Here is a 23,102-nt window from a genome sequence, read left to right as displayed (position 1 = left end):
ATGGGCAGCAGCTGCAATCGCCGCCTCCAGTGGAGGTCTGGAGAAGGCTGGCTTTCTCCAGCTACAACCCCACCCTTAGAGGTGAGTGTCTCTGCTAACCTTGGTGAAGATGGTTCTTTCTGTAAAATTGCGTGCCCCTATGTGAGGATACCTGGGAGTGAATTTGTGTCCAAAAGCTGCCTTCTTGAACTTCCATCCTGGGTGTTTCCATAACTAATTATGCATTATTTCAATCTTCATGATTTGTTAGGTTGCAAATTTTTTAAAGAGAGGACAAATTAAGACCTTGTCATAAATGGATTTCCAGGGGCCGGTATCGTGGCACAAGGGGTAAAGCCAGTGATTGTGACACTGGTGTCCCATAATAGGCGCTGGTTCCAGTATCAGCTGTTCCACTTCTGATCCAGCTCCCTGCTGGATGGCCCAAACACTTGGGCCCCTGCCACTCTCGTGGGAGACTCAGAGTGAGTTCCCGGCTCCTGTTTTGGCTTGGCCTGGCTTGGCCCTGGGTGTTGTGGCTGTCTGGGGAGTGAACTAGTGGATAGAAGATCTTGCTCTCTCTCTATCTCTGCCTTTCAAATAAATAAATCTTTTTTTTTTTAAAGACGGGTGACTGCCTCTAACCTGGCTATAGGGAAAGATGTCTGTGACAATAAAATGCAAGTGAAATGAAAAAAAGACTATGGTAGTAATCCAGTAAGAGATGTAAGAGAATGTACCTGTGTCAGTCTTTTAGATGTGTTTAGCATCTGCTCAGGAGATGAAATCCATCGTATATTGACACATTGTAGTTAAAATGCTGAGGCCACAATTTTGGAAATGCCCATGGGTTGGCCAATCTTTCTTTATGGATGGTGGATGGCCACAGACAGATGTTATTATGAGTAGAAGACACTAAATATAGTCTTTGTTGGAGGAGCCTACTTTTTTTATCTGTGATTTGGAATGGGAGATGATGGCATAGGGAGGCCTGAAGTATGAGAAGTGTAGTGAAGAATAAATTAGGATATTTAGCCTCTATGACCTACTGTGACTCTAATATTCTAATATACCTTGGGCGTGTTTCTTCTCTCCAGGCATATTTCCAACAAAGGATTGAATTAGATGATGCCTCAGAGGCTTCCTATTCTGATCACCCCAGTCCTATTCATTATGTAAATCTACCTGAATCAACTAATCAATATCACAGTGCATTGTTAGACTTAAGAGCTTTGTGGGCATCGTTGTTTGTTATGTATTTTTGGATAGTTCTCTTCTCCATTGCATTTGACAGTGTGCTGTAGGAAAACAAGCCCTTTGACTATGTAATACATGACAGCTAGTATTCATTCTGAGTAAGTTCTATTTAGTTAGCATTAGCAGTCTCAGTTTATCAAGGTTTATAAACATGTTTCTTGAAGATATGCCTGTGTCTACCACATAGTCATATGTACATAGTCATATGTACAAGCTCATGCTGCAACACAATTTTTTGGTAAACTATACAATATTAAAAGAGAGAATCAATTTCATGACATAAACATTTGATTCAAACATCTCCTTCATGGGATCCTACTGGCTTGAATACAATTCTGTGTTAGAAGGATGGAAATTCTATGCAGTAGTGGTTAACACCTCTGTTGTAAAATCCCCAAAATACCGGCAGCATTGTCAGACACCACACTGTGAGTCTACAATAATATTTGAATTATACAAGTTATTAGAAAATTGAATATCAAATAAAACACAATAGAAGCCTATGTGATTCAAGTTTTGTTGGCTCTCGTGTCTTTATCAGTATCTGGAAGTCCTCTAAGATATGGCAGCAACTGAAATAAACCCCAACTATATTATGGGTTAATCTGTATGGGGAGATGCCCATTCTCTAGGTCCTTGTAAGTGTGAAGGAAGTTCTTCCAATATATAAACCAACAGCGAATTGATACTCATGAAGGCAAAACAATGACTTACTTGTCTAGATAACTCACTTTCTGGTTAACGGTGCTACACAGGAGGGTGCTGGACGGTTTCCTGCTTAACTGACTTCTGTTAGGCTGCAAAGGCAAATCCAAATAGCAAGTACAAATACAACAGTACCTCAAACTGCTAAAATCCATTAAAATATTTGTCGAGATGACAACATTGTTTTCTTGAAAGCCCAGAAATAGGACATTTACCTGTTACTACAAAAGAAGAATATTGATTATTTTAAATAGTTGTTTTGTTTTTTTCTTATACTTTATTTTCTTATTTTTTCTTATACTTTATTTTTCATGTTAATTTTTATTTTTGTTAATATTTATTTATTTTGTTAATATTTATTTTTTCATGTTAATGTAATATTAATACAAATAGAACAGATTCAGTGTAGTTCATAGATACGAATCTAAGAACACAATAAGATTCCCTTTCTCCCTTCCTCCCTCCTCCCCCCCCCCCTCCTTCCTTCCTTCTCTCCTTCCTTCCTTCCTTCTTTCTTTCCTTCCTTTCTTCCTTCTTTTCTTTCTTTCTCACCTTTTGAGATAGCAAATTTTTAACTAGCATTACAGTCAAGGGTATTTTGATCTTTTTAAAGATAATTTACTTGGAAGACAGATAACAGAGATAGAGATGAGAGAGAGAAAAAGAGAGAGCTCTTCCACTTGCTGACTCACACTCCCCAACTGAAGCCAGGAACCAGGAGCATCATCCAGGTCTCTCACATGGGTGCAGGGGCCCAAGTAATTGGATCATTATCTGCTGTCTTTCCAGGTACTTCGACAGGTGGCTGGATCCGAAGTGGAGCAGCTAGGTCTCCAGCTAGCACTCATATGAGATGCTGGTGTCACAGGTGGCAGTTTAACCCTCTATGCCACAACATTGCCCATTGCTTTTATGTTTAAACAGCCTCTTTCAATGTGGATCCTCATCTCACCAAAAGGAACGTGGCTTTGAAACTTTGTTTTGTTTCTTTTACAAAAAAAAAAATCTAACAGCAAAGCTTCCTCATTTAAAAGAAGTAAAAAGAGATTTTTTAAGAAAAATCTTTACAAATAATGTCAAGGCTACTGCTGTCCTTTCGTAAAAATAGGAAACCCTAAAATAAATCAACTGAAGTTCTGGGAATAAAATCCTTCCATTGCTTTGAATTTAGCATTTCCTCCTTTGGTTTGGTCTTGTAAGGTTAAGGAAAATTCTGATATACTTTTGGCATTTAGTACAGAGAAGGGTCTGGGATCAACAAAACAAAATGACTTATCTGAGATCCCCTAGAATCCTGTAACTGGGAATAATCTCAGAAGTAATCTTGTCATACCACTTCCTATTATAGGCCAGTCTTCTCTTGAACAGTTCTGAATTTAGTGCTTGCAAAGCTCTGCTTTGGTGTCTCTAAATCACCAAATCAAAGCTTATGGGTACTCAGGATGGGTCCATTTATACTGATTCTGGGTTCTGAGACTAAATAATATTAAACATGCTCCATGAGAAAGAAGGAAATGGTGGTTATAAGACAAATTTCCTAGATATTACCAAGGGTTAAATAAGAGAAATAAAGCTTAGCTTTTGAATATATCAGGGAGATATAAATAGGATATAAAATCAAATATCAGGACCTATGTGAACCTAAAATAGGATAGAAGAAGACAGAATGGCATCCAGGAGGTGCTGAACATTTGCCATAAATTTCTGTAGGGGTTTCTGCCTTGTTTTTATCTGCTATTTACCTCAAATAATGTAGAAAGACTGCTTGATCCAAACGTATATGGCTAACATTGCTGATGGGATACTAACAATTTATTACATAATCAGGCAAATTTCATATATGAGTCATATAAACATCTAAAGATTTTGGTAAAAATGAGATGCAGAGAGACTAGGAAGTGAGAGACAACCTCATATGATATTAAGATAGATCCTATTAAACACCTGAAGAAAAAGAAAACTATTTTGCTTTTCATTTTCGGCGGTGAAAGTAGAGATAGGCTAGACAGTATAGGAAGCCAACAATTAGATTTGCAATTAAAGGTTAATATTCTTACACATTCAACTTGACAAATGTTTTGTTAGTGTTTCATTCAATTTAAAAAACAAATTTTTATTTTTATTTATTTGAAAGGCAAAGAAACAGAGACTGACAGAAAGATATCTTCCATCTGCTGGTACACTCCCCAAATACATGCAACAGCTTGGATGCAGCCAGTCCAAAGCCAGGTACTTGAAACTTACTTTGTGTCTCCCACATGGGTGGCAGGGATCTAAGTACTTGAGCCATCACCTGCTGCTTCCCAGGGTGCACATTAGCAGGAAAATGGAATTGGTGGTAGAGCCTGTACTCAAACCCAAACATTCCAATATGGGAGGTGGCATCCCCAGAAGCAGTGAGCACTGTGCCAAACACCTGCCTCACTATCCAAATTTAAATATTTTCTCCCGTTAGGTTGCAGCCTTGTATATATGAGGGATCTTCAAACAGCTCATGGAAAATGCATATTCTGAAAAACCACACATGACTTTCTTTTTTTATTTAATAAATATAAATTTCCAAAGTACAGCTTATGGATTACAATGGCTTCCCCCCCCCATAACTTCCCTCCCACCCGCACCCCTCCCATCTCCCACTCCCTCTCAAATTCCATTCACATCAAGATTCATTTTCAATTATCTTTATATACAGAAGATCAATTTAGTATATATTAAGTAAAGATTTTATCAGTTTGCACCCACACAGAACATAAAGTGTAAAATACTGCTTGAGTACTAGTTATAGCATTAATTCACATTGAACAACACTTTAAGGACAGAGATCCTACATGAGAAGCAAGTGCACAGTGACTCCTGTTGTTGACTTAACAAATTGACACTCTTGTGTATGGCATCAGTAATCTCCCTAGGCTCTAGTCATGAGTTGCCAAGGCTATGGAAGCCTTTTGAGTTCGCCAACTCTGATCTTATTTAGACAAGATCATAGTCAAAGTGGAAGTTCTCTCATCCCTTCAGAGAAAGGTACCTCCTTCTTTGATGGCCCGTTCTCTCTACTGGGATCTCACTCGCAGAGACCTTTCATTTAGGTCTTCTTTTTTTTTTTTCCAGAGTGTCTTGGCTTTCCATGCCTAAAATACTCTCATGGGCTCTTCAGCCAGATCCAAATGCATTAAGGGCTGATTCTGAGGCCAGAGTGTTGTTTAGGACATCTGCCATTCTATGAGTCTGCTGTGTATCCCGCTTCCCATGTTGGATCGTTCTCTCCCTTTTTGGTTCTATCAGTTGGTATTAGCAGACACTTGTCTTGTTTATGTGATCCCTTTGACTCTTAGACCTATCATTATGATCAGTAGTGAACTGAAACTGATCATTTTGACTAGTGAGATGGCATTGGTGCATGCCACCTTGATGGGATTGAATTGGAATCCTGTGCCACGTTTTTAACTCCATCATTTGGGGCAAGTCAGATTGAGCATGTCCCAAATTGTACATTTTGCACCAAAATAAATTTATATTTAATTCTGTTTTTCAAGAACTTTTGGAATAGCCTCATATTGTATGCTAGTGTGATGGTAAAAGTCAACTTCCAGAAGGTTTTAGCTTGCAACTGATTCACCTTTTATTTGTCTCTTAATCATAACTGGCGCCTTGACTACCTACCCATTGCCTTTCTGTTTTCACCTCAGCAATCAGATTGAAAAGGGATATGATTAGTCTGGAACCTTGTATTTAAAGTGAAAATTGACTTAGTGGAATACAAAAATTTTGACCTATGTTGCCTACAAAGGTGATGATGAGAAGTTGGGTTAACCTTCAGAATTCTGGAGTGACTTGGTAATTGGGTGTAGCAGATGCTACAGAAGTGGAATAAGGCATGTCTGCTAGCTGTTGGTCCCTTTTCACAGTTAAGCAATGGTGTTCCTGCCTGCCAGCCACATGTCTCGTGTATTAAGGGAACTATATATTTAGACTATGAGAATGGCAGATACAGAAGAGAGTTGGGTTAGGCATTAGTCTGAAAATAGCTGGATAAAGTGAAAGTTTATACACCATATGGCAGAATCCCCCACCTACCTCCTGCCTCTGACACACAAACATATGCAATTCTCCTCACTTTGCTTTCAAAAGGCCTTTCAGGGAGTTTTATAACTTCTCAGTCTTCAGTTTGATGAAATAATAAAATGGCATCAGAAATAAGAACTTCACGTGTATCTGAGAGTATACCAATTGAAATGTTCCCTTGATAACTTTTTGGTACTGCCCATAAATGTAAAAACTTCAGTCCATCACATTTTAAAATTACCCCATTCTTGGTGGAGTTAGACATGTGCCAGGGGATTCCAACACAATCCCATCAAGGTGGCATGTACCAATGTCATCTCACTAGTCCAAGTGATCAATTTCAGCTCACAATTGATGGCTCTGATAGGTCTAAGAGTCAAAGGGATCACACAAACAAGACAAGTGTCTGCTAATACTAACTGATAGTATCAAAAAGGGAGAGAAGGATCCAACATGGGAAGCGGGATACACAGCAGACTCATAGAATGGCAGATGTCCTAAACAGCACTCTGGCCTCAGAATCAGCCCTCAAGGCATTCGGATCTGGCTGAAGAGCCCATGAGAGTATAGTAGGCATGGAAAGCCAAGATATCATGAAAAAAAAAAAGAAGACCTAAATGAAAGATCTCTGTGAGTGAGATCCCAGTGGAAAGAACGGGGCCATCAAAGAAGGAGGTACCTTTCTCCGAAGGGAGGAGAGAACTTCCACTTTGACTATGACCCTATCGGAATAAGATCAAAGTCAGAAAACTCTAAAGGCTTCCATAGTCCTGGCAACTCATGACTAGAGCCTAGGGAGATTACTGACGCCATGAACAGGAGTGTCAAATTGTTAAGTCAGCAACAGGAGTCACTGTGTACTTACACCCCAAGTGGGATCTGTCCTTAATGTGTTGTCTAATGTGAAGTGATGCTATAACTAGTACTGAAACAGTATTTTTATACTTTGTGTTTCTGCGTGGGTACAAACTGATGTGATATTTACTAATTATATACTGAATTGATCTTCTGTATATAAAGAGAATTGGAAATGAAAAAAAAAAAACCTGGTGTTAAATTGGAAATGGCATAGAAAATTAATTAATTTTAAAAAAATATTATGTAGGATCTCTGTCTTTAATGTGCTGTACACTCTTATTTAATGCTATAATTAGTACTCCGATGGTAGTTTTTTCACTTTATGTTGCTATATGGGGCAAAGTGTTGAAATCGTTACCTAATATAGACTAAACTGATCTTCTGTATATAAAGAGAATTGAAAATGAATCTTTATGTGAATGGAAGGGGAGAGGGAGCGGGAAAGGGGAGGGTTGCGGGCTGGAGGGAAGTTATGGGAGGGGGGAAGCCATTGTAACCCATAAGCTGTACTTTGGAAATTTATATTCATTAAATAAAAGTTTAATAAATGAAAAAAAATAAAATTACCCCATTCTTAAATATTACAATGTAGAGTTAGAATTTGAGGAAAATCACCCAGTTGAGAGTGCCTATAATAAACAGAAAATGACAATCCAGGAAGGAACATAAAACTTCTTAATAACATAATTGTTGTAGAGATATCTGTATTCCCATGCTTATAGCTACCCAATTCACAATAGCAAAAATATGGATTCAACCTATGTGTCCATGAACTGATGATTGGATGAAGAAAATGTGGTGTACACACATCATGGAATATTACTCAGTCATAAAGAAAAATAAAACACTGTCGTTTGGAACAAAATGGATGGAATTGGAGATCATTTTGCTCAATAAAATAAATCAGACAGACAACATAAATTCTACTTATTTTCTCTCATATGTGGAAGTTAATATATGGAGAGAGTAAAAAAAAGTGTGAATGTTTTATTATTTGGTATATAGATAGCTATATTGTCTTCATTGAATTATAACATCTACATAATAATATACCCATCTTTCCTTACCTTATGATCATGACATGAATCCCACATTCTATGACATTAATATCCTCATTTCAAGAAAAATATGTGTGTATGTACATATATAATATCTACACAGGAATTTAACATTGTAAGATGGTAAAACATTAAATCTTTTCAAAAAAGATTTGTTTGTTTATTTGAAAGACATAGATACAGAGAGAGGAGGAGTGACCGAGACAGAGGCCTTCCATCCACTGATTCCCTCCCCAAATGGTAGCAACGCCAGGAGCTGCCAAAGCCAGGAGCCAGAGCTTCTTCCAGGTCTCCCATGTGGGTGCAGAAGCCCAAGCACTTGGGCCATTTTCCACTGCCTTCCCAGGCCATTAGCAGGGAACTGGATTTGAAGAGGAACAACTGGGACATGAACTAGTACCCATGTGGGATGCCAGCACCACAAGCAAAGACTTAATCTCCTAAGCCACAGTGCCGACCCATAAAATGTGAGATCTTAAAAATAAATAAATATAATTAAAATAATAAATACATAAACATGTGAAAAAAAGAAATAGTCCTACTCTTTGTGCTCTTGAAAATAGTTTACTACAATAAAGTCACCTTTTGCATGTCACTTGGAAAAGACTCCTGGATATCAGAAACAAACTGTTTACATTCCCACTCTTCCCTTCATAAAAAATTAGTGCAACTATTTGTCACTACTGAATTATTGAAATAAAGTTATTGCTCGTGAAATTGATCAAACTTTAGCTTTTTTTCCCCAAGTCTCAGAGTTTTGAACCACTCTCAACATGAGTGATCATATAATGTTTTCTTGATGATCCTGTCCCAGATTTGTTGACCTCAGGAGATATGTTCCCTGATAAACTCTGATTATGCCACTCACTCCCCACAATGGTTCTTTCTAACTTTGTATACTTCTACTTATTTTTTAAATCCCTTTTCTGTCTGAACTTTGGGATGGTTGCAGGTCTTATGGTAGGATTGTTCTCCTTATTGTAATAGTATCCCAGCCTTTGTTGCAATAATACCTCTGAATAAATATTTTCTTGATAACTCTGTTTTGTTTTTTTATTTTACAAACTGAGTTGAAGAAGCAGAAGACAGTGATCTGATTACTTTTCTGGGGAGTATAGGTAAGACTAAGCTGGTAGATGACTCTCCATGCTTGGAAAAGTATGCAGTACTCCATTTCCTCTCTTGGGTAGTTAATCCACCAGTGAGCTGAGCCTCCAATTCATCCAACAGAAATGATGTTTACCTAAGTGGAACTTCAAAGAGATGGTGTGAAGTGCGAGAGATCACCACAGCCAATCACATGTTTGGGACCTGGTGAAGTGGAGCCAGCACCCTTTTCCAACCTGACATCAAGAAGGAAAGAGGTGGGGGCCAGCACTGTGGCCTGCAATGCCAGCATTCAAGATGGCACTGATTTGTGTCCTGGATGCTCCACTTCCAATCCAGCTCATTCCTAATGGCTTGGAAAAAGCAGTGGGAGATGGCCAAAGTACTTGGGCACCTGCACCCACATGAGAGAACCAGATGAAGCTCTTAGCTCCTGGCTTCATCCTAACCTGGCCTGGACAACTGCAGCCATCTGGAGAGTGAACCAACGGATGGAAGATCTCTTTCTCTTTCATTCTCTCTCCCTCTCTCTCTCTCTCTCTCTAACTCTGACTTTCAAATAAATAAATAAATCTTTTAAAAAAAAACTTAAAATTATAAAAAAGAAAGCAACAGGTGGTGAGAGATGCAAATTAGTTGATACTCCTGCTTTTCAGCAGGGCCCATTGAGGAGCTGAACCTTCACCTCCAGCTAGTAGCACAGACTGAATGAGGCGGTGTGAATAAGCCCAAATGGTTTCACTAAAGAATTCCACCAGGAGCCGGCACCGTGGCTCACTTGGTTAATCTTCCACCTGCGGCGCCGGCATCCCATATGGGCGCCGGGTTCTAGTCCTGGTTGCCCCTCTTCCAGGCCAGCTCTCTGCTATGGCCCAGGAAGGCAGTGGAGGATGGCCCAAGCGCTTGGGCCCCTGCACCTGCGTGGGAGACCAGAAAGAAGCACCTGGCTCCTGGCTTTGGATCAGCGCAGTGCCGGCCATAGTGGCCATTTGGAGAGTGAACCAACAGAAGGAAGACCTTTCTCTCTCTCTAATTAAAAAAAAATTAAAAAAAGAATTCGACCAAATATCTTGGAAGAATTAGCATTAATATCATACAATATCTTACAGAAATAAGAAGAGGAAGATGTACTTCCCCACTCACTTTCTATTGTAAACATTACTCTAATACCAAAACCAGAAAAAAGTATCAGAAGAATACTGCAGACTAGCATCCCTAACAAATATAGATGCTAAATCCTCAGCAAAATACTATAAAACTAAATCTAGCAACATGTGAAATGGTTATATACCATACCCAAGTTCAACTATTTGTTGAACTCTTTACTTAGTGTAGTGTTAATCTTATTAATATAACATAAGCTGAAAGGATATCATTGTAAAAATTAAGAGAGGGAATAAGAGAGAAAGGAGGAGGAAGGGAGAGAGCATGGGCGAGAGAGAGGATATGGTGGAAAGTTTCACTATGTTCCTAAATCTTTATTTGAATACATGAAATTGGTATACCTTAAATAAAACTTTACAAAATTTCTTTAAATTTAGAAAGGAAAAAAATCAATCAAGTGTATGATTAGTATTAACAAACAAGTGTAAAACAAAATCAAAATGGCAATATCATTTTCCAAAGAAAATTATATACTTATGTTTGTTAAACCAAATATGTATAAAGTCTGCTGATATAGTTTGAATGTTTGCATCCTCTCCTAAATTTATTTTGAAAAGTAATCCCTAATATCTTAAGAAACGTGGCCTCTGGGAGGTGAGGGATAATAAAGACCATGATGTTGTGAGTGAATTACTGTTGTTATAAAAAGGCTGGAAGCAGCTAGCTAAGTCCTTGTTTTGCCCTTCTGTGTCTGCTGCCATGTAAGATGTGATAACATAGCAAGAAGCACCACCTTGAAAGCAGAGATAAGCTCTCATCAGACACCAATTTTGCCAGCACCGAGATCTGGAACTTTCCTGTTTCTGTAACTGTGATAAATAAATTTCTATTCTTTATGAATAACCCAATCTCAAGTATTTTGTTACAGCAGTACAAATGGATAAAGACATGTAAATGATGAAAATCTGAAATGTTTAAGAAGTAATTCAAGGAAAGCCTAAATACTTGGAGTAATAAGCTGTTTTGGTGGGCTAGACGAATGAAAATGGTATAAATGTCAATTTCCTCTAAAACCATCTATAGGCATAATGAAATTTCTAGCATTATTTTTCTATAAATTACTTTTAATGTAAACACAGAAAATTTATTTCAAAACTTATATAGAGAGTAAAAGGTCCTAGAATAGCCAAAACAATTTCAAAAAGTAAGAGAAATCACTCCTCCCAATTTCAGGGCTTACTGTACAGTTACAGCTTCCAAGATATTGTGACATGGTAGAGGGATAGAAAACTTGGAAACAGAGCCATATCTTCACAAATGGCCACATATTGTGTTATATGGCTCCATTTATATAAAATCGCTGGAATAAGCCAAAATACAGATGCAGAAAATAGGTTAGTGGTTGCCAGGGGATGTAGGGAGGGAAGAATTGACAATAACTACTAATAGGTATAGGATATTTTTTTAGATTGTGGTGGTGAAAATATTCTGCAATTAGGGAGTGTTGAAGTTTGCAGAATTCTATGAATATACTAAAAATCATAAATTGTACACTTTAATTTTTAATGACTTATTTATTTATTTGAAAGGTGGAGAGAGAGAGAGAGAGAGAGAGAGAGAGAGAGAGAGAGAGAGAGAGACTGGGAGGGGAGGGAGGTAGAGAGAGAAAGAGAGAAAGAAAGATCTTTCATCTGCTGGTTCATTACCCAAAAGGCCTCAATGGCAAGGGCTGGACTGGACTGAAGCCAGGACCCAGAAGCTTGTTCCAGGTGTTCCACATGGGTGCAGTGCCCCAAGCATTTGGACCATCTTCCACTGCTTTCTCAGGCAGATTATCATATGGTAGTGGCTTAACCTGCTGTGCCACAAAGCCAGCCCCCATTAATTGTACACTTTAAAAATGTGTAACTTGGCCGGCGCTATGGCTCAATAGGCTAATCCTCCGCCTTGCGGCACTGGCACACCGGGTTTTAGTCCCGGTCGGGGCACTGGGTTCTGTCCCGGTTGCCCCTCTTCCAGGCCAGCTCTCTGCTATGGCCCGGGAGGGCAGTGGAGGATGGTCCAAGTGCTTTGGCCCTGCACCCGCATGGGAGACCTGGAGAAGCACCTGGCTCCTGGCTTCGGATCAGCGTGATGCGCCGGCCGCAGCGTGCCGGCCGCGGCGGCCATTGGAGGGTGAACCAACGGCAAAAGGAAGACCTTTCTCTCTGTCTCTCTCTCACTGTCCACTCTGCCTGTCAAAAAAAATGTGTAACTTGGTACATTTGAAATATAAAATGCATGTATCATTAAAGATGTTATTATTTTAGAGAACACACATACATACCCAACTTATTTTTTACAAATGTGCAAACCTAATTCAATAAACATTGGCAGAGCAGGTGGGCATCAATAGGCAAAAAATTAACTCTGAATTAAACCTCACATTTTATAAAAATTAATTCAAAAATGGAGAATAGAATGAAAGTAAAATATATCACTGGGACATAGGACTAGGTAAAGCATTCTTGTCATCAAAAGCAAAATTCATAAAGGGGAAATTGATAAATTTGCTTTATCAAAATGAAAAACTTTTTCCCACTAAAAGACCTTGCCAAGGTAATCAAAATAGTTGTAGACCAGAAGAAAATATCTGAAAACCATGTGTCTGACAAAGGCTTTATATGTGGATTATGTAAAGAAATATAAAAACAGTAACAAAAAGTCCAATTAGAAAATGAGTAAAAGACATCTCAACAAAGAGGATATGCAGATGTCAAATAAACACATGAATTGATGTATATTTTATTACCTTTTATTTATTGTTTATGTATTTGAATGGACAAGAAACAGAATGAGAAAGAGGCTGACTGACACCCAAAGATATTCCATCTCCTGTTTCACTTACTAAATACTGTCCACAGCTGGGATTGAACTGGGCTGAAGCTAGGTCTCCCTCCATAGGTGGCAGGGACCCAAGCACTTGAGCCATCACTGCTACCTCTCAGAGTGTGCATTAGCCAGAAGTTGGGATCAGAAACAGCTAAGACTTGATCCAAGGCACTCCAGTAATGGATATGGGTGTCCTAGTGGTGTTTTTAACTTTTGCTCCTTGATTTCTACTTTCATTAGTTGTTATGGAAATAAAAAATTAAAGCCACAATGCGATATCAGTGTTCACTATCAAAATGTTTAAAATAAAAGAAAAACTAGTGGCAGCAGCAAATGCTATTGAGAAGACAGAAAATGATCAACCATGCACTTATGGGAGAATTGTGTTTTTTAAAAGATTTATTTATCTGTTTGAAAGGCAGAGTTACAGAGAGCAGAGACAGAAAGAAAGGGGGGTCTTCCATCCGTTGGTTCACTCTCCAGATGGCCGCAATAGCCTGAATGCTCCAATCTGAAGCCAGGAGGCAGGAGCTTCTTCTGGGTTTCCCACATGGGTGCAGGGTCCCAAAGACTTATTTCATCCTCTACTGCTTTCCCAGGCCATAGCAGAGAGCTGAATTGGAAGTAGAGCAGCCAGGTCTTGAACCAGCACCCATATGGGAGAATTGTAAAGAGATAATCCAGAGTTGGTTACAACTGAGCTATATAAATTGTCACTCTGTTTTGTATATATCTGTGAACACTTTTTTAGTCACAGCCTACAGCATGCTTCTTTTCATATAGAAAATCAAATAATGCATAGATTTCCACAATGCTGAGGTTGAAAATGAACTTTGATAGCATATAGGCCTATCCTACTCTTGTACCAGGAGCTATTCAATTAATAAAAGTGAATCCTTTTCCCTCGGAAAGAAAGAAAATTATACTTACCATAGTTGTTTCCTTGTGTAGGAAAATTATTTTTAAAATCATAGTGAAATTTTAAAGATGTGGTAAAACACAAATTACCTCCTTAACTGTTTTCTTCATGGTCATCACTGTTATCATATTTATTATTCCAATGGCACTAAATACAGTTGGAGGTTGATGCTGTTTCCTTAACCATTTTTAAGTGTGCTGTTTTGTAGTATTAAGATATTCACATTGTTTTCAAATACATGATTCTTAAAATTTATAGAAGGCATTGGACCTTCCGGTAAATGTTTTATTAAGTTCTTATCTAAGGGTTGAAACGGTTTGCTAAGTATTCATGTAATATTGCTATTGTTAGCAAGTGATCTAGGACTTGCTCCCTCATTTCTCTATTCTAAGCCCAATTTGTTCTTTCACTTCTCTATTCTCTTCAAGGTAGGGAACTAATTCTATTATGAAGGAATCTGTAGGACGCACAATTTAATCTTTAGACCTTATAAGAGATGGCTAACATTTTTCTGTAATAGCATAGCCAAAATAAGAACTTAACTAATAATCTCATAGCTAGATTCACATCGCCATCAGCGAAGTATACAGTAAGTAAAAAAAAAAAAAACCTCCCTTTCAGACCAAAGGGAAAGAAAGTTTTAAAGTGAGAATATAATTTTCCTCATGGGCATTGTCTACCTTAGAAAAACTACTACAGAACATGCCTGTGACTATAGACTTGTAGTTCAGGCCACCAAAGATGAGAGATGGGACATGGGCACTCCCTTGACTTGCATCCTCTGGTCTGCTTTAACAAAAACCAGGAGGAAAAGAAAGCTAGGCATCAGAAGCAATGGGTGGCAGGCCTATTAATGGCTGATCTGTACAGTGATCTGCCCTCAAGGAGACCCAACAGGCCAGTCCACTGCAGTGGCTTTCAATGTGGTAAGCCTGGGCTTCAGCAGAAGTCAGCTTGTGAAGAGCCCTGGCAGCTCTGCCAAGAGTTGGATCACTGGAAATGGACCTGCCCTGGAATCGAAGGATGCCCAGGTCAGAGCCACAGATCTTATTGGCTCCAAGCTGAAAAGCCCTTCACTCAGCCCAACTTCCAAAGTGACCACTGCAGTTGAGGGGACAGCCAAGTAGGGTCAGCAACATTGCAGGCAGAACTGTAAATTTCTTGTTAGAGATGCCCCCTGCCTTTACCTGGCCAGCTCTCCTCCCAGGCCAGCCAAGTAATGAAAGTCAACAGAGTGCCTTCCCCTAGGAGGTTCACACCTCCCTTAGGATATACTCCATGTGAAGAGATAGATAGGTCTGGGCCTCTTAACTTACAAGGCCTAAAGCCCAACAGATTATTATCAAGCCCCTTCTATCAGGTTCTATTTGCCTCTCAATCAGAAAACTTAATTGTAGCTTAGACAGCACCTTTCTTAGCTCCTCTAATAATGACTCTGTCCTTTGTTCTAGACCCTGTCTAGTCCACTTGGGCCTCATTCCTTTGTAATCATAACCTCTACTCTACCACCAATGGCTCTACTCCCAACCTGTGTGTACTGATGGTCCTCTTCCCCACTTAATGCTGTATAATTGTTCAGACCTGGTTAAGGCCACTCTTAGGATCATTGGTTACTATCCTCAACCTGTCTTTTATGACCTTGTCTAAATATGATCAGAGTCGGCAAACTTGGAAGGCTTCCATAGCCTTGGCAACTCATGACGACAGCCTAGGGTGGTTACTGGCGCCATAAACTAGAGTGTCAATTTGTTGGGTCAACAACAGGAGCTACTGTGCACTTGCTCCTCATGTGGGATCTCTGTCCTTATTGTACTGTACATTTTTGATTTAATGCTATAACTAGTACTCAAACAGTATGTTTCACTTTGTGTTTCTATGTGGGTGCAAACTGTTGAAATCTTTATACTAAATTGATCTTCTGTATATAAATAGAATTGAAAATGAATCTTGATGTGAATGGAAAGGGAGAGGGAGCGGGAGAGGGGAGGGTTGCGGGTGGGAGGGAAATTATGGGAAGGGGAAGCCATTGTAATCCATAAGCTGTATACTGGAAATTTATATTCATTAAATAAAAGTTAAAAAAAAAGATATTCACATTGTGTAACAGATTTCTAGAACTAATTCATATTCCCAAACTGAAACTCCATATCCATGAAACAACACTTGGCCATTTTCCTCTCCCCTAAGTCCTTGCAAACAATCATTCTGCTTTCTGTTCTTTGAATCAGACTACTTCAGATACTTCATATATGTGGAATCACATAATACCATTTTGTGACTATTTTATTTCACTTAGCTGAATGTCCCAAAGATTCATTCAATAGAGAGTGGCAGAATTTTCTTCCTTTTTAGAATTGGGTAATATTCCATTATATGTATATACCACATTTTGTTTTTGTATTGATGGACATTTAGATTGCTTCTACCTCTGGGTTATTATGAAAATTGCTGCCATAAACCTGTGTGTGCAAGTATCTCTGTGAGATCATATTTTGAGTTGATCTGATATATAATTAGAAGTGATATTGCTGAATCATATGGAAATTCTACGATTAATTTTTTGAAGAATTTTATGCTGTTTTCTGCAGTGGGCCATTTTGCAGTTCCATCAGCAATGCACAATGGTTTCAACTTTTCCACATTTTTACCAACACATTTTATTTTGCTTTTTTATTTTAGCCATAATGTGAGGTAATATAAAGAACTCCAATAATTCAACACACAAAAATAATTAACTCAATTTAAAATACACAAAAAGAATTTGAATAAATATTGCTTCAAAGATGATATACAAATTGTGAAAGAGCATATAAAAAGATGCTTAACATCACTAATAACCAGAGAAATGCAAATAAAAACCACAATGAGATATATTTTTTCTTTTTCACTCTAAATATATTTTTTCACCTTGTATATGAGAAGTTTTGGATTTTCTTACCTTAATATAGTCCTGTTAGGTCTTTAAAGCATCATTAGATAATAAGCAAAAGATAAAAATCAGAAATCAAAATCACAATAAAGCTCAAGATTTTTTATTGTGAGGTTTTGCAGTTTGTAGTTTTAAAACTTTTTTCATCATCTTTTCTTTATGTCCTTTTGATTATCCTATTAAATCTAAGTAATTCAGTAATCTCAAAGCATTAAATTTTATTGTCAATATAGTTGAGATAAAAAACCATTTTGAAATGCTTCATATCATTCTAAAGCAAAGGCAATACTTAAGGTCATGGGTTTATATTGCAGTCCAGCTCTAAAATGGGAAGTCATGATATTACCTAGACTTTGTTAGAGATATCATGACTTGAAATCCTCCTAGATATCGATCAAAGGACAGTAGTTTAGGGTCAGCTTTGAACCAACTGTTTAAGAATTAGTTCGATGTAATCCTCAATGTCCACTGTTGATGAATATCAATTTTAACCTTGAAGATAGAAACAGGTATTGGTGCTCTAACCTAGAATTTCTATGGAAGTACTGATTTCATATGTTCTCTGTGATCACCTGCACCAGTACATTCCCATTTGTAAACCATGTATTTTGGATATTGGTGACTATAAGTGAAGTTAATCAAATTAAACTTTTTAAAAAATTAGAACCGCTTTCATGTATTCTACTCAAATATTCTCCTGGGGATGCTTTTGTAAAACTTGGAATAAATTGTTCCTATTGTTCTTTTTAACTTCTGGGTACATAATTATTATATTCCAGCATATCTTGGAGATTGTTGAAAATTCATAAAGCAGAATGATCAAGTCACAGTGATTTACATTGTTTTTGGGAAGTTGAATGACTGTGTCTGGAAAAACTATTGCCCCAAACACACACTATGGAAAAAAATTAATTGTAATAAAAATTGCTAAGAGCTAATATTGTCAGAAGATATTCTTCCTCTCTGAGAATAACAGGGAAGATGACAAGGGGTGTCACTGCACAGAGGAGGCTGGCGTGATAACATTTCATTTCCCTTTCATTGGACAGTTTGTTTTGCAAAAAGAAATTCAATTAGTTGTTCTCTATTAAAATTTTTTATTTTTCCAAAGAAAAAAGACCTCTAACATCTCATAGGTGTTTAATGCCCCAGGTGGGCGATTTCTTTCGGATTTTAGCAGTACAATATGTTACAATATGCAGATATATATTCCTATTAACATAGGTGGTAGCCTTCTTTCTGGGGGACAGCATGAAAACTTAGAATGAGAAGTATTTATATCCTTGGGAAAAGTGAGATGTCTGAGAGAGTTTTCTGGGAAAAGAACTGGACTACATTTGGGAAATGGGAAGCAGGATATCAGAAAATATAATTCCTAAAAGAGACAAATGTCATGGAATACTGAGGGTCAGAAATAGAAGAAATGGATCTATTTTAAAAATCACTAATTTCACATTTTCAGTTATGGAAAGTGAGACTATGAGAAGAGAAGTGATTTCCTCCAGATTAGAAAATTAAGAATTTGCAAGGTTGGAGATTGAACTTCTGTCTTTTCACATGTAATCATGAGTTCTGTCTGTTACATTGCAGTAATATATGTCATGTGAGTTGGAAGAAATTAGGAAATATTCTTTGGGTAAATGTCCAAAAATAGTACGGGAAATTCCTACTTAAGATATAATTTCATAGAGTCTTATCCCTTTGTTCATGTACTACAGATCTTTCCTCCCCCATAATCCTTATTACAGTAGGTAGGACAAATAAACAAAAATCAAGCTATGACTGTGACTATGACTACATGATCATTCTCTGAATAACAGCCTGTGTTGGGAAAGATGAGGAGTGAAACCCTTGGAAAACTTGAGTTCATATTTCTTCCCATTGATTTATGTTAAGCTTAAAATTCTCATTTTCTCAAATGATGAAATGGCAGAACAATATAGTGAAATAAGTGATACACAGCTTCAATATCTAATGTATTTGATCAGTTTTTTTAAGAAACAAACAAAACACTCAAAGAAACAAAAAGCATTTACTGAGCACTTACAATGTGATCAAGTAATTTACCTATTATTTCATGTAATTCTAACAACAACCCTATGTAGTGGAAACTATTATCCTTATTTTATAGCTTAAAAAATTAAAATGTAGTGATTAAGTCACTTGACTCAGATTATATAACTGATATGTGTCAGATTTGTGATTCAAACCTGTTTCTTGGATGTCAGAATTTATGCTATTTCTACTGCAATATTGACTTTAGTAACCTGTCGTTTACTTAGAAATACTTATTGGATTAAACAATTAATATGGAGAACACCTTATATCATATTCCCCATATTTTTAACATTTATTTATTTGAAAGAGCTACAGAGAAGAGAGAGAGTGAGAGAGCAAGAGAGAGCATGAGAGCTAGAGAGCTAGAGAGAGAGAGAGAGAGAGAGGAGAGAGAGAATGAATCTTCTATCCACTGGTTCATTCCACAGGTGGCCAAATGGCCAGGGCTGAGCCAGGCCAAGGCCAGGAACCAGAAGATTCACCTGGATAACCTATGTGGGTACAGGGGCCCAAATACTTAAGCCATCTTCTATTGATTTTCCCATGCCATTACATGGGAGCTGGATCAGAAGTGGAGCAGCCGGGACTGAAACCAGCACCCATATGGGATGCTGGTGTCACAGGTGGCAGCTTTACCCATTATGCCATAACTCTGGCCCCAAATTCTCCACATTTTCCACACAGGATTATCTCAGCCTGAAATAGATATCATACCCAACTCTGCCATAGGAGAAATCAGTTATATAAAGAGTGGTATTAAAGGATATCCATTGTAGAAATACTTGTAATAATAATTTATTTACTTAAATATTTTTTGAGAGGGAGAGTGTGAGAGACAGAAAGCAAGCTCCCATGTGCTGGTTCATGGCCCAGGTGCCCAAAAGTGGTTGGGACTAGACCAGGATGAAACCAGCAATCTAAAGTCCAATCTGTGTCTTCCATGAAGGTGACAGGCACCCAAATACTTGAGCCATCTCTTCACCTGCTGTGTTCCAGGCTGTGCATCAACCAGAAACTGGAATCAGAAGAGGATGTGGGGCTTGAACCCACGTGCTCCAATATGGGACGTGAGCATCTCAACCAGTGTCTTAACTGCTAGACCAAATGACCACCTCTTTATAATATTTTGCATTTGTAAGGATATTGCAAAATAATGGAAAAGTATTTAAATAAATTATGGATTAATGTTACAATCAAATGTTATATAGACTGATAATCATAGTTTCACATCTAACACGCTCATCAGTAGAGAGATAAATGTTTTATAGAATATCCCATCAATAAACAAAAACTATGGTGTCATTTTGTTTTACTTTATTTTTATTTAAAGGGCAGAAAGAGAGAGGGAGGAGAGAGAAAGAGAGAGAGAGAATCTTATATCTGCTGGCTCACTCCTCAAATTCTCACAATAACCTGGACTAGGCTAGACTAAACACAGGAGCCTGAAACTCTATCCAAGCCTCCCACGTGAATGGCAGGGAACCAAGTACTTGAGCCATCTTCTACTGCCTCCAAAGGTGTAGATTAGCAGGAAGCTGGATCAGAAGTGGAGTAACTTGAACTTGAACAAGGTGCTCTAATATGGTATAAGAACATCCCAAGTGGTGACTTAACAGCTACCCATAGTGCCACTTTAAAATAAAGCCAATTTGTATTTACAAACATTGAAAGATGAATTTAAAGAATTAAGTGGAAAAAATCAACTTATTGGGGTGAGTGTTGAGGTGTAACTGGTGAAGCTGTTGCCTTAGATGCCAGCATTCCATGTGGGTGCCAGTTCGTGTCCTGGCTGCCCCACTACTGATCCAGCTCCCTGTTAATGGCCTGAGAAAAGCAGTTAAAAATGGCTCTTGGGCCCCTACCACTCATGTGGTAGACCAGGATGAGGCCCTGGCTCCTGGCTTCAGGCTGGTTCAGCCCTGGCCATTGTGGCCATGTGGGGAGTGAACCAGAGGATGGAAGATCTCTGTCTCTTCCTCTTTCTCTGTAATTCTTTCGAATAAATATATCAATATAAAAATCTACTTACTAATTACTATGTATACTATGACACACTTTTTTACAAAAATGAATGTGTAAGCCTAAAAATTTGTGTAAAATACATATTATATATACATGTAAAGTACATATAAAAACACATGATCACATATTATACACAAGCACATTAAGAGAAGGTGTCTAGAAAAAATAAAAATCTTTGGGCCAGTGCTGTGGCCCAGCAAGTAGAGCCACCACCTGCAGTGCTGGCATCCATAAGGGCGCAAGTTCGAGAACTGGCTGCTCCGCTTCTGATCCAGCTCTCTGCTATGGCCTGGGAAAGCAGTGGAAGATGGCTCAGGTCCTTGGGCCCCTGAACCTGTGTGGAAGACCTGGAAGAAGCCCCTGGCTCCTGGCTTCAGATGGGTGCAGCTCCGGCTGTTGCAGCCATCTGGGGAGTGAATCAGTGAATAGAAGACCTCTCTCTCTCTCTCTCTCTCTCTCTCTCTCTCTCTCTCTTTCCCTGCCTCTGCCTCTCTGTAACTCTGCCTTTCAAATAAATAAATAAATAAATCTTTAAAAAGGGAAAAAAGAAAAATTTCAAAGGTTATATACGAAATTCTTGTCCTTTTCATGTTTAGGGGCATGAATATAAGAGACTTTTGCTTTCTGCTTTATTTCAATATTGTGTGGATCTTTGAATGAATATGTATTAATTTTATATTCATAAAAATAATAGGTTTTTTAAAGCGTAGAAAAATGGAGAATAGGCCGGCGCCGCAGCTCACTAGGCTAATCCTCCGCCTTGCGGCGCCGGCACACCGGGTTCTAGTCCCGGTCGGGGCACCGATCCTGTCCCGGTTGCCCCTCTTCCAGGCCAGCTCTCTGCTGTGGCCAGGGAGGGCAGTGGAGGATGGCCCAAGTCCTTGGGCCCTGCACCCGCATGGGAGACTAGGATAAGCCCCTGGCTCCTGCCATCGGATCAGTGCGGTGCGCCGGCCACAGCGCGCTACCGCGGCGGCCATTGGAGGGTGAACCAACGGCAAAAGGAAGACCTTTCTCTCTGTCTCTCTCTCACTGTCCACTCTGCCTGTCAAAAAAAAAAAAAAAGGAGAATAGCAACCTTGTTTTGAGAAACAGGAATAATCATTGCATGTTTTGGGGGGAACCTTATCCTCCATAAATAAAAATATAGTATGGCAGGAAAAGAAGGGACTGGTGTCAGGTGTGAAGGCTGCAGTAACTTGGCCTAATTCAAGAATAACTGTGAAATCAGCTGCTTTGCTAACCTGACCAACACCTACTACCTGATGGCCACTGAAGGATCGGAGAACTTTCACAGCATGTTTGAAGGTGAGCTCATAGATACCATCCCCGTGCTGCACGCATTCATTGCTGGTTGTTACATCATCGGCACCTGTGTGGGGGGACCAGGCATGGTCTTCTGGTGCTCAACAACACCACTGACTAGGAGCTGGAACACATTTGCAATCGCCTCGCAGATTCAGTGCAGATTTAGCCAGTAGAGGAGCAACTCTAGGCTCAGAACAATGTTACAACCTGCAATGACTACATGGCCTTGGTTCACCCAAAGCTGGACAGGGAGACAGAAGAAATCCTGGCTTATGTGTTCCAGGTGGCTGACCAAGTGCTAGTAGGAGGCCACTGTGTCTTCAGCAATCAGGGAGGACTGGTGTATCCCAAGACTACAACTGAAGACCAGGATGAACTCTCCTCTCTTCTACAGGCTCTACTTGTGGCAGGCACTGTGAAGCAAGGCAGTGAGGTGGTTGCAGCTGGCATGATGGTGAATGCCTGGTGTGCCTTCTGTGGCCTGGACATGACCAGCACAGAGCTGTCAGTGATGGAGAGCGTCTCCATGCTGAACGAAGCCCAGCCCAGAACCCTTGCTACTAGCATGTGGGATTCCCTCATTGACAGCCTTTCCTGAGTCATTTTCCACGCTGTTCCGTGGGCTCCCGGCTCCGGACTTTGGCTCCCTCTCCATGCCATACCCAATTTGTACCGGATACTGGCAGGTGGATGGCAGAGAGCTAACACCCTGGGACTGAGTGGCTGGGTGCCCAGACCTTTTTCACCTGTGCTTATCACCCAGATCTATTGTTTCTGCAAAAACCTGCTGATCACACTGATTGTCAATCCCTGTGGCTCCTGATGAGGGTTTTGCTGTCCTGTGCTATCCCATTGAAGAGCAATT

General features: G+C 39.1%; 1 pseudogene; it reads left to right on the top strand.

Annotated features, from left to right (window-relative positions):
- On the top strand, positions 1–22,835 carry LOC133752650 (eukaryotic translation initiation factor 6-like; annotated as a pseudogene).
- Positions 22,836–23,102: the final 267 nt, after the last annotated feature.

The sequence above is a fragment of the Lepus europaeus genome, chromosome X (assembly GCF_033115175.1).
Source record: "Lepus europaeus isolate LE1 chromosome X, mLepTim1.pri, whole genome shotgun sequence".
NCBI lineage: Eukaryota > Metazoa > Chordata > Mammalia > Lagomorpha > Leporidae > Lepus > Lepus europaeus.
The sequence above is the reverse complement of the archived record's forward strand: the minus strand, read 5'-3'. Positions and strand labels throughout refer to the sequence as shown.